Below are 5,936 nucleotides of genomic sequence, written 5' to 3'. Positions count from 1 at the left end.
TCCCCTCGGGGTTCTGGGGGGTGGGGATAGTGACAGTGGGGTCTGTGAGGGGCGTGTCAGCAGAATGCAGGTGAGTGGCGCTGGTGGGGGCGGAAGTGGTGGCAGACACGGCAGTAGGGTTGGTGGAAGTCACTGAGCGTGTGGCATCGGCGATGATGTGAGGGCCGGAAGTGGCTACGGGAGTGGCCATGATGGGGGCGGAAGTGACATCATCAATCAGCGTGGGGGTGGCAGTTGCATCAGCCGCATGGCTGATGGCATTTCCGAGGCCAGGGGAATCTTCTGGAATGTTTGAGGAGCGCTGGTTATGGATCTGGAATGTTTGAGGAGCGCTGGTTATGGACAGAAGTTGGAAAACTGCAGAATGCACATTCACAAAAGCTGCAATCCAAAAAACAAACAGGGGGCATGATTGTGAGCTGAAGATGTTAAACTCCCAAAGGGTGTAAAGTGCCAAACTGAAAGATTAGGTGCTGATCCATGAGCTTTGAACAGCATAAGTGGTCGGGGATAAAAATAAGAATGAAGGGCAATAGCAGTAACATTCATGACACAAGTGTCCGGTTATTACTATTTCCAACATTTAAACTATTTCCCCTTGATGTTCAATGCCATTGAAAAATTGTGGAATCCCCCACAATCAAAATCCTGGGGATTACCATTGGCCAGGCACACAAACGGCCAACGATCACAGAAAAAGCTCAAAATAAGAAGTAATCTATTTAAGACTGAGATGAGGAGGAATTTCTTCCCTCAGGTGAAGACGACTCTTTGGAAATCTTCACCTATAAGGACTACAGAGTTTCAGTTGAGTATACTCAAGATAGAAAGATAGATTTCAGGATATTGAAGTTAAGGTCATGGGGACAATGCAGAAAAATGGCAGGGAAGCAGAAGATAACCATGATCCAGTTGAATGGTGAAACAGACCCAGGGTGTTTAATGGTCTTCTCTTGCTCCTATTTCCAATGTTCTTAAGGAACAAGGCAGGATAGGATAGGATAGAGAAATCAGCCAGATGACCAGAAACTCAAGGTCATGCTTGCAGACTGAACAGAGTTCTTCTACAAACCAACTTCTCAATCTGCATTTGGTCACTCTAAAGTAAAAAGGGCTTCATCAGCAGCAGTGAATACAGTAAAAGTAAATTGCGTTTCACCAAGAAAGAGCATCTGGGGCCTTGGATAGTGAGAGTGGGAATGTAAAAGGTCAAGGGCAGATGCTGCATCTCCCTCACTTGTACTGAAAAGGTGAGGCAGGAGGGGTCAGAAAACAATCGAGGAATGGACCAGGATGCAGTAGAGGGAATGGTCCCATTCAAATGCCGAAAGGTAAGTGAAGAATGCATTTTGTATGGCCAGAATTAGAGCCAGCTGTTTGACATCAAGCTCTTGGAAACCTTACTCAAGTATGACCAGCTCCTTGCTCCTTTAAGATGTTTAGCAAGACTGGCTAGTGCTTGCTACATAGGACAAACAGCCAGGAATCTACAAAGCCTTTAAATGCTTCTACAGCAATCCTTTCATATCAGTAATCTCCTAGGAAAGGAAAAAAGGAGTGTTTTGTCAGTTGTAGCCTTGAAAGAGGCCATGCAAAATAAGGGCAAAACAATTCCCTCCTGATAGCTACTTGGCTGCCTATGAAAAGAGTTTCAAGTATTCTGTTCCTTTCTCACATAGGTATTTAATGAGGTGACAAGTGAACAATCTCTCCAAGAAACTCATCAATTTGCAAATGCTTTCATCCTCCTTCGCTGCACTGATTACTCATTACTAAACAGTGATATACTCATCTGTCAGTGAACTATAAGATATCAAGAATTCAAAGTTGAATACCCTTTTCATTAGCATCGGTCAAATGTTTTGTGAAAACAAATAAGTTTTGTTAAAAAAAAACAAATCTGAAATAAAAATATATTGGCAACGTACAGTACCTGGTAAACGTGGCTGCATGCCAATCAGGATTATAGGTGGTCCAAACAGAAAATTAAAAAGGCCAGAACAGATTTAAATTTCGGAACTTTGAACAGTAGAGAAGCGCTTCCCAAACTTTTTCCCAACATGACCCCATTGTGAGGCTTGAAAGCTCTCACGACCCCTCAGTGAGTGATGGGAGAGGTGGAGAAATACTTAGAGGAGGGTATCAGCCATTGCTGTCATGAAGTTCGCAACGCCTAAATTTTAAGCTGGTAACCCCACTTGGTATTCTGATCTCTACTTTGAAAAGTTGTGCAGTGGAGTCTGGAAAGGGCATCTTAAAATTTTGATTTTTCACAGTACTGCTACATAATTACTCACCGTCCCTTGATTTAGTGTTATCCATCATTGGACCAAATTGTGTCAACAGTGCTTGGATACCAGTTCGTGCTCCAATTCTTTGCATGCAGAGCAATGCCAGAAAGGTCAGTAATCAGAGGACAGGTTTCAGTACATAATGCATAGAAGAAAAAGCCATTCAGCCTAATTGGAGTATAGCAGCACTTAATCTTCACATAAACCACCTTTTAACATATGCATCTATTCTTTTCTCACTCATGTATACTTAATTAACTTTCTCTTAGATGTCTCCAAAAACTGACATACACTGTTCCCTCAATTTCTAGCAAAGGTTTCTGCTGTATTCAGTTCTTTTTTTTTTAGTGAGCATCTTATTTAGTTAAATTCTGCTCCACAAATTTAAATATTGCATCAGTCCACATTAATCCTTAGCCTAGAGAGTGGTTATATCTATTGGAGCTCTAAGTTATTTCAATAAGGATTGGTAAAATAACTCAAAGCAAAATGAAAGAACATCAACAGTGAGTTATAACGATGCAGAACACACTGTCTGAAAGGACTGTAGAAGCAAATTCAACTGTGAACATTCAAAGGGGATTAATAAATATTTAAAGGGTAAAACCCAAAATAAATTCTGTGTCCTATGATCCTGTCCCACTAGCTACCCGACGAAGGAGCAGCATTCTGAAAGCTTATACTTCCAAATACAGAGGAACTTCAATTATCTAGCATTCGATTATTCGGCAAGAACACAAGGTCCCGTTGCTTGGCTAAACTATGTTATCCAGCATTTGATTATGAGGTTATGTGATTTTGAACTTTATTATAAAACTAATTTTATAAATGCCTTTTCAAAGAGCTGGCATGGTGAATTAAATGACCATTCAGAGATGCATCCTTCTATGACTTTTTAAAAGATGCACATGTATGGAAGTCCACCTTAATATAAGATAGTGCACAACAGCAATAAATCATTTTAAGTTGTTGCAGAATAATTGAACTTGGGAATCTCAGCTGCCAAAACTTACATTTTAACAACTCACTGCTTTTAACAGCTCATCTACAAAGAAACATCTGTGACCTCACCTATGCAATTCAAGGCATTGTGCACAGGAGAATTCACTCATCTATTTTAGCCAGCATTACACTGGCATAACAGGATTACTGAGGGTAAGGTTTCCTCAGGTTCGCTATTCAATTAGTAATTGAGTGTGGAAGAATGTTCCTGCATTTTTCTACCCAAAGTCTTATTCCTGTAAATGTTGCCCCTTTGCAGCTAAGAGAGAAAATTACAATTTCTATATTTTCAAGTGGGGAAAACAGTCAGGATAAAAGTTTCCAGGTAGGACTGTAAACCTCAAGAAGATTGTATAAATACAATAGAAATAAGGAAATAAAATAATAAATTGTGGCTAATTGGAAGTTAAGCAGAATACCTTATTCAGAGACAGGGTCACTAATAATTTCAAGGAAAAGACAGCTAATATTTCAAATGCAGACCCTTTGTCAGAAAGGGCAGCTGCATCTTGTTTTTTTTTCAAACATTTTTCAGCCTTTCCAACTTCAGTCACCAATACTCATTTCACTTCAATTTAGCGAAACAGACAAATATGATTACTTTTTCAGAAAAAAATAATGCCCTTCCCTAAACATCAACCTACAGGTTTGAGGCAAGGTCTTTCAGTTTATACAATATGGTTTGCTGCACCACATACTAATACTTAGCATTAGTTCAGATAAGCAGCTGTACTGTATAGAATCTTGTATAGGTTGGGATTTGATTCAAGCAACTATTTCTCATCATTCCCTCTACTCTCCAATGGAAAAAATGCTACGTTACTGTACAACTGGGAATTGGTGCTTTACAAACAACTTAGCCGATGCTGTGATTGAACCAATGTTAATTTAGCACATGCACCTGCAACAGTCAAGATTTCCAGCTACTCACAGTTAATTCAAGGATTCTGTAAGATGAAATTTTACACAAACATAAATGCAACTGGAGGAGGGAGTCATATCTTTATAGGATCCAGGAATAACTTTGTTAGATGAAGTAACCGATATAAATAGCGAAACGTCAACAAAGTTAGGTAGATTAAAGTAGGTTGATATAGCAAAGTCTACACTGCTTCTCAGTACCAAACAGGAACAGTGCAAGCACAAGCACACAGCTCTTGCCAGTTTCAAGGAGCATCAGGACATCCTGACAGGGCCTAAAATTGGCAGAAAATGTCAGCATAATTACATGTACCTCACAGTACATGTCAGCCTCGGAGATCGGGGCTCTAACTGCTTCAGTGGGGGTGAGGACAATCACAACTTGCCTCTGGTCTTGACCTTCCAGTTCACAAAGCCCCAGGAAAATGAGTCAAGAGGCCATAAACATTAAGAAAGCCCAGCTCTGTTTCTTCTGGAAAGTCCAGACATTTCAAATCAATACGTCTCAACTCTTTTCCCCTGACCTTTTGCAGACAGAAATAGGCATTCTCTCTGCAGGCAAAAGTAATGAAAATCTAATCTAAGCAGACAACAGATAGGCAAATCATGTAGCAGTTAAAGGTGATACAAGGTTGAGGTTTTACAAGCCCTTAGTTAGAAGGGTGAAGAGTGAGTTATATTTGCTTTGAGGCCTTGGAAAGAATGTGCAGAGTGGGAGAGAATTCTGATTCAAATGTAGGCAGAGAGAAAATAAACCGAACCCTGAACCAGTTTTACAGCAAATAATTAGTAAAGCCAACAGAATGTCATTTCTCATAAGTGAACGGAATACAAAAGTACAAAGTTTATACTTCAGTTACACAGGGCACGTGCGAGTCCCCATCTCGACTACTATCTACAGTATTGGTCCCATATTTAAGAAAGGATGCAAATGCACTGCAAAAGGTTCAGAGAAAGTTTACTAGACTAGTATCTAGAATGAGCAGATTGTCTTATCAGGAAATATTGGTCAGGCTAGGCTTGTATCCATTGCAGTTCAGAAGGGTAAGAGATGACTGAAAAACATAAGTTTTACACAGTGGGATTCCGACAGGTAGATTTGGAGAGGATATTTCCTCTTATCCAAGAATCTAGAACTAGGGGTCAGGGTTTAAAAACAAGAAATATAATTTAAAGATAAGGCAATTTTTTTTCTAATCTCTGAAGGTCAAGAGTTTTTGAAACTCTCTTCCTGAAAAAGTGGTAGAGGTAGATGCAAATAAGGAGAAAGTGAGGACTGCAGATGCTGGAGGACCAGAGTTGAAAAATGTGGTGCTGGAAAAACACAGCAGGCCAAGCAGCATCTGAGAAGCAGGAGATTCTACGTTTCAGGCATAAGCCCTTCTTCAGGAATGAGGCTGATGTGCCAAGCAGGCTGAGATAAAAGGTAGGGGGGAGGGAATTTGGGGGAGAGGCGCTGGGAATACGATAGGTGGAAGGAGGTGAGGGTGAGGGTGATAGGCTAGAGAAGGTGTGCGGGGCGGAGAGGTCGGGAAGAAGATTGCAGGTCAAGAGGGCGGTGCTGAGTCTGAGGGTTGGGACTGAGATAAGGTGGGGGGAGTGGAAATGAGGAAGCTGGAGAAATCTACATTCATCCCGTGTGGTTGGAGGGTTCCTAGTTGGAAGATGAGGCGCTCTTCCTCCAGGCGTCGTGTGGTCAGGGTCTGGCGATGGAGGAGGCCA

At 41.1% G+C, this 5,936-nt stretch overlaps 1 protein-coding gene across 4 annotated transcripts in view; it reads right to left on the bottom strand.

Annotated features, from left to right (window-relative positions):
• tnrc6ba (trinucleotide repeat containing adaptor 6Ba) overlaps window positions 1-5,936 on the bottom strand; it is a 214,964-nt gene that overhangs the window by 131,739 nt on the left and 77,289 nt on the right. The gene's annotated exons all lie outside the window — the stretch shown is intronic.

Source organism: Chiloscyllium plagiosum, chromosome 39 (assembly GCF_004010195.1).
Source record: "Chiloscyllium plagiosum isolate BGI_BamShark_2017 chromosome 39, ASM401019v2, whole genome shotgun sequence".
Classification (NCBI taxonomy): domain Eukaryota; kingdom Metazoa; phylum Chordata; class Chondrichthyes; order Orectolobiformes; family Hemiscylliidae; genus Chiloscyllium; species Chiloscyllium plagiosum.
The sequence above is the reverse complement of the archived record's forward strand: the minus strand, read 5'-3'. Positions and strand labels throughout refer to the sequence as shown.